The sequence below is a fragment of the Gracilinanus agilis genome, chromosome 3, assembly GCF_016433145.1.
Source record: "Gracilinanus agilis isolate LMUSP501 chromosome 3, AgileGrace, whole genome shotgun sequence".
In the NCBI taxonomy this organism is placed as follows: Eukaryota; Metazoa; Chordata; class Mammalia; order Didelphimorphia; family Didelphidae; genus Gracilinanus; species Gracilinanus agilis.
The window spans coordinates 463002210-463012684 of record NC_058132.1 but is presented as its reverse complement, the minus strand read 5'-3'; positions in this window follow the sequence as shown (position 1 = coordinate 463012684).

Sequence of the window (10475 nt, the reverse complement as noted above, 5' to 3'; positions counted from 1 at the left end):
TGGGTCGGGGCGGACATGATTGAGGGTGTGGACTCGAATCTACCACACCAATGCAACCACCAACAATTGGGAAATTGGTCTTGATCAAGGACACATGACAAAACCAGTGGAAAAGTGCGTCGGCCATGGGTGGGGGGAGTGTGGGGGGTGAAGGGGAAAATAGGAGCATGAAACATGTAACCATGTTAAAAATGATTATTAATAAATGTTAAAAAAAAAGAATAAAAAACATGATTGTACATGAAACCAGTAACTTCTGCTTGGATGTATGACTTGTCTTAGAAAAATCTATATTAAACTTAACAAGTTAGTAACAAAATTGTCACGGTTGATTTTAAAATACAGTCAGCCATGCAAATGACCTTTTCCTGGTTCAAAGCTTGGATTTAAATGGTCAGGAGTTAATGATTTGATGCGCTGTGGGGTAAAGATGTAAAGGGTAGGAGAAAGGATAGGGTTGTTAAAAAATAATTGGGCTACTTTAGTTAGTTATGGAACTTAATTCTCAAATGCTGTGCCAACTGTATATGAAAAAGGCCCATAGGCAACCTTTATTTTGGTGGCAACTGAGTCAGTCACTTTGCCAGTCATCTATCTATGCTTGGTACTATAGTTTACTCTCCATTTTCAAAGAGAACCAATGACATCATGGGGTGATGTCTTGATTTGTATGTAAGTTGGATTTAAATAAGGCAGAGCCTTCACAAAGGTGTCATTCTCATTTTCTCTTCCATACTCAACAAAATCTAATGGCAAGACAAAAGTTGGAATGACTTGAGATGGCCTGGGATGCAGTGGATGACCTTGACATCTTTGATGTCTGATCAAGCTCTCAGTGCCTGCTTTAATTGCCTTCATGGCATTGGAATGAAGTGTTTTCATTTGCCCAGTCCACCAAGGGAATTCTTCATATATTTGGGGTAGATATCTCCCTAGCTCATAATCAGATATGATGCCCATCAGTTATCTTTAACTTGGTTTAGCCCACCTTGACAGATTTACTGGTACGTGGCTGCTGTGTATGCCACTGCTTTGTGGAAACACAGTTAAGAATTGGGTGAAATCTGAACATCAGAGGTGAATGAGCAGCCCTCTAAGGGAATTCTTATTTACTGTTTATTACATTCAGTGCAACAAGTGAAACACCTACTACATTTTATTTTCTCTAGTTGCATTTATTATCATTGTGTTTACTGAGGTTTTTTTTTAGCTTCATTTTATTTTTTTTCCTTTTTTAATTTTTATTTTGAATATTTTCCCATAGTTACAGGTTTCATGTTCTTTCCCTCTCCCCCAAACACCTCTACCCCCCCGCCCCGAAGCTGATGCACAATTCCACTGAGTTTTAAATGTATCATTTATTAAGAACTAATTGCATATTATTGATAGTTGGACTACAGTTATTGTTTAGTGTCTACATCCCCAATAATATCTCTGTCAGCTCATGGGTTCAAGCAGTTGTTTTTCTTCTGTGTTCCTCCTCCCACAATTCTTCCTCTGAATGTGGCTAGTTTTCTTTCTCATAAGTCCCTCAGCCTTGCTCTGGATCCTTGCATTGCTGCTAGTAGAGAAGTCCTTTATGTTCAATTTTACCACAGTGTATCAGTCTCTATGTACAATGTTCTTCTAGTTCTGCTCCTTTTACTCTGCATCAATTCCTGAAGGTCATTCCAGTTCACATGGAATTCCTCCAGTTCATTATTCCTTTGAGCACAATAGTACTCCATCACCAGTATATACCACAATTTGTTCAGTCATTCCCCAATTGAAGAGCATCCCCTCATTTTCCAGTTTTTTGCCACTACGAAGAGTGCAGCTATAAATATTTTTATACATGTCTTTTTCCTTATGATCTCTTTGGGGTATAAACCCAGCAGTGGTATGGCTGGATCAAAAGTCAGATAGTCTTTTAAAGCCCTTTGGGCATAGTTCGAAATTGCCATCCAGAATGGTTGGATCAATTCACAACTGCACCATGTTAAGATTAAAAATGATTAAGACTGATATAATAATATAAATTAGTATTTTAATTAAAGCCATGGCCATGCTGGTAAAGCATATATAAGACCACGCCTGTAAGTATTCAAACTGCCGCCTCAGCCATCTTTACCTTTCGTATCCCGTGCCTGCTAGCTCAGAGAGAGCTTCCTTTTGGATTCTCCTCCCATTTAAACTGTCCTTTGCGTCCAAAGAACCGGAACCAGAAACCTGTTGGACCATGGGAAATGTAGTTTGATAGTTCCCATGTGTCCATAGAAAATATATATATACTTTTAAATGGCATCTCCAAAATTCCAGTTTTACAACCAGCAATGCATTAATGTCCCAATTTTGCCACATCCTCTCCAACATTCAACACTTTCCTTTGCTGTCCTGTTAGCTACTTTGCTAGGTGTGAGGTGGCACCTCAGAGTTCTTTTGATTTGCATTTCTCTAATTATGAGATTTATAACACTTTTCATATGTTTCTTGATAATTTTGATTTCTTTTTCTGAAAATTGCCTATTCATGCCCCTTACTCATTTATCAATTGGGGAATGGCTTGATTTTTTTGTACAATTTATTTAGCTCCTTATATATTTGAGTAATTGACCTTTGTCAGAGTTTTTTGTTATAAAGATTTTTTTCCCAATTTGTTGCTTCCCTTCTAATTTTGGTAGCATTGTTTTTGTTTGTACAAAACCTTTTTAGTTTAATGTAATCAAAATTATTTATTTTACATTTTGTAATTTTTTCTAACTCTTGCTTGGCTTTAAAATCTTTCTTTTCCCAGAGATCTGACAAGTATACTATTCTGTGCTCACCTAATTCACTTATAGTTTCCTTTTTTATATTCAAGTCATTCACCCATTCTGAATTTATCTTGGTATAGGGTGTGAGATGTTGATCTAGACCTAATCTCTCCCATATTGTTTTTTAATTTTCCCAGCAGTGTTTGTCAAGTAGTGGGTTTTTGTCCCAAAAGCTGGATTCTTTGGGTTTATCATAGACTGTCTTGCTGAGGTTGCTTACCCCAAGTCTAATCCACTGATCCTCCCTTCTGTCTCTTTGCCAGTATCATATTGTTTTGATGACTACTGCTTTATAGTACAGTTTAAGATCTGGTGCTGCTACGCCCCCTTCCTTCATATTTTTTTTTCATCATTTCCCTTGATGTTCTTGGTCTTTTGTTCTTCCAAATGAACTTTGTTATAGTTTTTTTCTAATTCAGTAAAAAAGTTTTTTGGTAGTTTGATAGGTATAGCACTAAATAAGTAAATTAATTTGGGTAGGATAGTCATTTTAATTATGTTAACTTGTCCTACCCATGAACAATCAATGTTTTTCAACTGCTTAGATCTAGTTTTAATTGTATGGAAAGGGTTTCATAGCTGTGTTCGTATAATTCCTGTTTTTGTCTTGGCAGATAGATTCCTAAGTATTTTAAATTGTTTACTGAGTTCTAAAAAAGACGTAGATACAAATGTTGGCATCCATTGTTGGTGTAGTCTTTAGAAATAAATATATTGGGAATGTATGGATTTTTACTCATTGGAATTTCATTAGACATGTGATTTAATCCATTTGGGTATTTCTTCCATTGATGTTCCTCACCACCCATCTATCCTTTTCTATTGTGTTACTCTTGTCCATTTCCACTCACAAATCCTCAAGGGAGTCCAGTAAATATAATGGAGACCTTCTCCTAGATTTTTTGATATCATGTGGAAACCAATGAAGAATGTTGACCATCTTTCTTTTGTCCTTTTTTTAAGAAAAATTAATACATGATTAATTCATCTCCTTTTCTGGTCCAGAATCCCTCTAATGTTCTCCTCTAAGCCACATTTCCTCTACATTTTTTCATGAGCAATACTATATGTTGCGGCCTGCTCAAATCCATCATGTACCTCTCCATTGCCCATTTCTCTTCTTCTTCTTTTTCTTCTTCTTTTTTTTTTAATTCTTAACTTCTGTGTATTGGCTCCTTGGTGGAAGAATGGTAAGGGTGGGCAATGGGGGTCAAGTGACTTGCCCAGGGTCACAGAGCTGGGAAGTGTCTGAGGCCAGATACGAACCTAGGACCTCCCGTCTCTAGGCCTGACTCTCAATCCACTGAGCTACCCAGCTGCCCCTCCACTGCCCATTGAAAGAGCCATTACTTCATTTATTTAGTTAGGGATTCCCTAAGTTATAGCCACTGATTTTCTGGTGCTAACTTGATAAAACCTGTTCACAAGAGTCAATTGATAAAATTTCAATGTGATCTTTTCTGCCTTGGAAAAGAGGTAGTGCTACAAATCAGGCCTTAATTTATTGTTTCATTGATTTTCTGTGGACAAAATTATTATTATGGATTAAATTTATACTGTTTCCCATGCTTTTTTTTCTTTCAGAGATATGGTTATTAAACATTTTCTAGTGAACCTTTGCTCTCAGCCATACCTATGATGACAAGAATAATTATGTTATTATTCTGAAAAATCTTTCTTGAAATATTATACTTTAAAGTAGAAAAAAGCTCACTCTCTTATTTTATTAGCAAGTTGTTTCAACATTTTTACTTACATTTTAAGATTTAAATGCATTGTTTAGGATTTATAGCTAGAAAGGACCTTAGAAATTATCTAATCCAATTCCCCGCCCCCCCCCCCCCCCGACACACACTTTTAAAACCCTTACCTTCCATCTTAAAATCAATAATAAGTGTTGGTTCCAAGGCATTAGAGTGATAAGGATTAGGCGATGGGGGTTAAGTGATTTGTTCAGTGTCACAGCTAGGAAGTGTCTGAGATCACATTTGAACACAGGAATTCCCATCTCCAGCTGCCACCTAGCTGCCCCCACTCCCCCAGTTCCCTTTTTTAAGAGTTGAGGAAAGTGGGAAACTTTTTCCAAGATCAACCAGTTACTAAGCAGCAAAATTGATATTTGAACCCACATTTCCTTTTTCCAAATACACTCTCTTTTATATTATACCTCATTGTTTCTTCAATTACCTAAAGAGGTGGCTAAGTTCTCTACTTGCTTTGTGAAGTATTTTTTAAAATTTATTATAGAGTTAATACTTCAGAGAATACTTCTTACCACTAGTGTTCCGAAATGTGGGAAACTAATCTATTTCTTTCAAAATTTTATAAATATCAGTCATATCTTCTCTTGGTCTTTCTCATTGTAGACTGAATATTCCTAACACAACATTTCAGAATTTTAGTGTTGGATGCTATTTCAAGGGGAATCTAGTCCAATCCATATCTGATCAGAATAGGATTACTTTGATAACATCAATTACCTAAGGGGCATTAATTAAGTGTCTACTCTGTGCCATTCAAGGCAGCTAAATGGCTTAATAGATAAAGTGTTAGGTCTGAAGTGGGGAAGAGCCAGAGTTCTAATCCAGCCTCAGATATTAGTTGTGTGATCCTGGGCAAGTCACTTACTTTGTTTGCCTCAGTTTACACATCTGTAAAATGAGCCAGAGAAGGAAATGGCAAACACTCCAGTATCTTTGCCAAGAAAACGACATGGAGAAGAATGTTACCCACATTCAGAGGAAGGACTGCAGGAGTGGAAACACAGAAGAAAAACAACTGCTTGAATACATGGGTTGATGCAGACATGGTTGGGGATGTGACACTAAACGACCACACAAATGCAACTATCAATAATATGTAAATAAGTCTTGATTGATCACACATGTTAAAACCAGTGGAAATGTGCATTGGATATGGGGGGGGGGGTTGAAGCAGGGTGAAAGGGAAAGTAAAAACAAGAATCATGTAACCATGGAAAATTTTTCTAAAAAAAATAAAATATTTTTAAAAATAAATTAATAAAAGAACAAGCTTAGGTAAAAAAAAAAAAGAAAGAAAAGAAAAAGAAAAAGAAAAAAAGAAGAAAACTGCTTGGACAGTATTGGCATGCTCTGGTATACAAATTTGTGAAGAATCAGACAGTACCAAACAATAAGAATCACAACATGCCATTCACAGGTATATGCCTATGCCCCTTAAGATATCACCATCATCTGATATGTGATTATCTAAGCTTTCTTTGGAGACTTCAAATGATGGAGAATCCACTCTCTCAAATGGGATAATTCCAATCATCTGCAAATTTTTCCACATAAGACTAAATTTACTTCTCTGGAACTTCCATTGTGAAAGAATAGTACTACATTGGAAGAAATGAACAGATTAATTAAAAAAAACCACAACATAGAAAGACCTGCATGAAATTCTGAAAAGTAAAATGAGCAGAACCAAAAGAACATTATATAAAACTGAAATTGTTTGATGAATAGCTTGTGTATTCCACCTGCAGAGAAAGAAGTGGCGAATAGAAACAAGAAAGACATGGTTTTAATTTATTTTATTTCTTTAAACCTTTTGTCTCAGAAATGATACAATTATAGGTTCCAAGACAGAAGAATAATAAAGGGTAGACAATGCCCTGAGTCAAACAACTAGGAAAAGTCCAAGTCTAGATTTGAACCCAGATCCTCCTGACTCCATGCCTGGCACTCTATATACTGAACTACTTAGGTGCTTCGAGATATAATTTTAAAAATGTTTTTTTAAACTATTACCTTCCATCTTAGAATGAATGCTGTGTATTGGATCCACGGCAGAAGAGTGGTAAGGACTAGGCAATGAGAGTCAAGTGACTTGCCCAGGATCACACAGGAAGTATCTGAGGCCAGATTTGAACTCAGGACCTCCTGACTCTAGGCCTGGCTCTCCCACTGTGCCACCCAGCTGCCCCCTAAGATGTAATTTTAAATATAATAGATATTTTTGTCAAAAAGAGAAAGAAAGGTGCAAGATCTCTGGGAACTTTACACAAACAAATGAATAAATTTTAAAATAAAAAAAAAACTTCTACCTTTGTAGAGCCAAGGAGAAAAGTCATAATGCTTCTTCCAGAAGGCAGACTGATGCCTGAAGACAGCTATTATGTCATCCTTAAGTATCCCCTTCTTCAGACTAAAAATAAATAATTGCTTCATATGTCATAACCCACTCAAGACATCTGAGAAATTGTTTGGTTTGTTTTTTTTTTACTCTTTATTGTACATTTTAGAAACAATTCAGTTCATAAGTTCCAAGGCAGAAGTGAAATGAGAGCTAGGCAATGGGGGTTAAGTGATTTGCCTAGGGTCACACAGGTAGGAATTATCTAAGGCCATATTTGAACCCAGGATCTTCCATCTCTAGGTTTGGTTCTTGATCCACTGAGCCACCCAGTATTGATTCTAAAGTAGAAGATCAATAAGAACAATTGGGGTTGTGTCTTGTCCAAAATCATACAGTGAGGAAGTGTCTTAGGACAGATTTGAGCCCAGGTTCTCTCAACTCAAGGCTTAGTGCTCTACCCACCATATTACCCCTCATCTGAGAGATTCTTCTCCACATTTTCTCTTCTGTTTCCTTTCTTCACTTGCAGAGACTAGACCTATAGGCAGATACTATGTTTTGTGTCTCTTTCCTTTAAGCCCAGTGATCAAAAGTAAGTAGCCTTTTGTGGTAAAACTAGAACTTCTAGTGAACAATGTTCTCTTTCCTTTTCTTGACTCGATTAAACCCATAAACATGTCTTCCTTCTGCAATGAGCTAGTACTACTGTTGCGAAGTTAATGCATGCACATTTTCTTTCTGAACTCAGTATTTGAGGTGTAAACCTATATGGACAACAGCAAAAGCTACCTTTCAATAGAGTAGCACGAATTCCTTCCAACCTGCTCCAAAGACTCAGGTTCCCATTAAACAAATCAGTGGAACTTGTCCAAATACGTTATGTTCAGACAAACCTCAGTTTGAGATTCATTCATCCTTGAGTACACAATCTGAGCTTTTTACATTCCATATAAACAAGACTGCTGTGCAAACTGAGGAGAGCTCAGAAATTCGAAGTTAACACCTCCAACATTCAAGCCCATTCTACCTTGTCATGCAAAGTCAGGCATAGTGTGATATGAGAGCAGAATATCCATCTTCAGATGGATTTTCCTGACTTTTGTCAGTTTGTGTCACCACCTTCAATGTTGCCTGTATCTAGTTTCCCAACTGGATTATGCATTCGATACCAAGTTCCCTCTCTGGAGAAAGGAAAGCAGGCTAACCAGTTATCAACCACAGACTGTTTACACAATAGCCAGTAGAATTCTGGCTACAGTCTCTGAGTGTGGAATAAGTAAACAGTAGAATTGAGCTCAATATATGTGGATATAAGTAGTGGGCAGAGCTGCCATGTAATAAGATACAAAATAATCTAATCTAAAACCCTTTTAAAAAAACAAACCTGCTAGCTTCTGCTTTAGAATCAACAATGTATTCTTGGTTCCAAGGCAGGAGTGGTAAGGGCTAGGCAATAGAGGTTAAATGACTTGTCCAGGGTCACACAGTTAGCAAGTGTCTGAGGCCAGATTTGAACCCAGGACCTCCCATCTCTAGGCCTGGAACTTGATCCACTGAGCCACCTACTTGCCCCCTAAAAGCCTTACATTGTTTTTACACCTCACATTTTTATATTAAATAACCTTGAAAGTTCAGAGAGATCCCACTAAACCAAACCTACAGAATCTATTGAAGTGGGACAGTTTAATCTCAGAAATCTGCAGCATCATTTAGGTCATTTGCTCTACAAATTTGTTTTCTGACCAGCCCTTGAATGATTCAACTTGGAGTTCAAAGTTCAAAGTATACTATAATTTATTTGCTATTCTGAAGTCGATTTCAGCTTTGATTGAGTGGAAGTACATTTCTAGAGTGAATTATGACTCAATTGACAACTGTCCCCGAGTTCCTAGTCTCTTTCTTTGCTTGTAATTATTAGGGTGTTAGCAGGACCAAATTTAGGAAGAAGTTTTTCTGGTTGCGGAATTTTGATAAAGTGACTTTAAGTTATTTCTTATGGTCTCTGTGGCAGCTGGATTGGGGGCACATAAAGAGTTCTACAAATGAAATAAACTGAGACTGCTAAAAGCAAGAGACATTTTTCATGGATATACATCCGGAAAAGTACTTGACTTTATTTCAGATATAAGAATGAGAAAGGAGAAGAGAGAATCATCGTCACCTAAAAGAGAGGTATTAACACATCTCATATGTCTGACAAAGAAGAGGTGGGAGTGGGAAGGATACAGCTGTATTTAGGCTCAGAACCTCCAAGGAGTCCAATCTTCTGCAGTCAGGTGTAACTGAGATCAAATCCAACCTCAGATACTTCCTAGACGGGTGACCCTGAGCAAGTCACTTAATCCATTTGCCTAACCCTTGTCCTTCTGACTTATAATTGTTACTAAGAAAGAAAGGGTTTAAATTTTTTTTAATATTTTTAAAAATTAAAGAAAAAAACATAGGTAAAAATGATAAAAAATTTTGATATAAAGAGCTTAATAACATTTTTTTTCTCTTTTCTAGGAAGACAGTGTAACAGAAAGGGTACCAGATTGAGTTATAAATATATATATAATTTATATATTTATATATATGGGGTTCAGTAACCATGGAAAAGCTACTTTAACTTCTTTAGACCTCAATTTACTCACCTGTCAAATGAGGACGGTGATCTCTAAGTTTCTTCCAGCACTAATATTTGGATATTTTTATTTTTTTTCAGTTTTTTCATCTTTATTTATTTCCTTCTCATTTATTTATTTGTTTGTTTGTTTGTTTGTTTATTTATTTAAATGTTTTATTTTTTTTTTTTAGAAAAATTTTCCATGGTTATATGATTCATGTTTTTACTTTCCCCTTCACCCCCCCCCCTTCACTCCCCTCATATCCAATGCACATTTCTACTGGTTTTAACATGTGTCATCAAGAAAGACTTATTTACATATTATCGACAGTTACATTGGTGTGGTTGTTTTGAGTCTACATCCCCAATCATGTCCACATATACCCATGTGTTCAAGCGGTTATTTTTCTTCTGTGTTTCCACTCCTGTAGTTCTTCCTCTGAATGTGGGTAGTATTGTTTTCCATAAGTCCCTCCAGATTGTCCTGGGTCATTGCATTGCTGCTAGTACAGAAGATATTTGGGTATTTTTAAAAGGAGATAAAGTATACATTACAGAGGTATCAGACTCAATCCCACTTTATGCTGGCAAATCTATGGAATACTTCTAGAATCAGATTAAAAGGTATTTGGAAAATGTGTAACAAAATTAGTACAAACATGTATTTATGACATGCAAAGAGAACATTTGTTGTTGTTGTTGAGTTATTTTGGACTCTTCAGGACCCCATTTGGGCTTTCTTAGCAAAGATACTGGAGTGGTTTGCCATTTCCTTCTCCACCTCATTTTTCAGGTGAGGAAACTGAGGCAAACAAGGTTAAGTGACTTGTCCAGAGCTATGTAACTAATAAATGTGTTGGAGGTCAAATTTGAACTCATGAAAATGTGTCTTGCTGATTCCAAACCCAGTGCTCTATCCATTACATCACCTAGCTGCTCCCAATAATACAACATAGAAAATATTAATTTGTGAT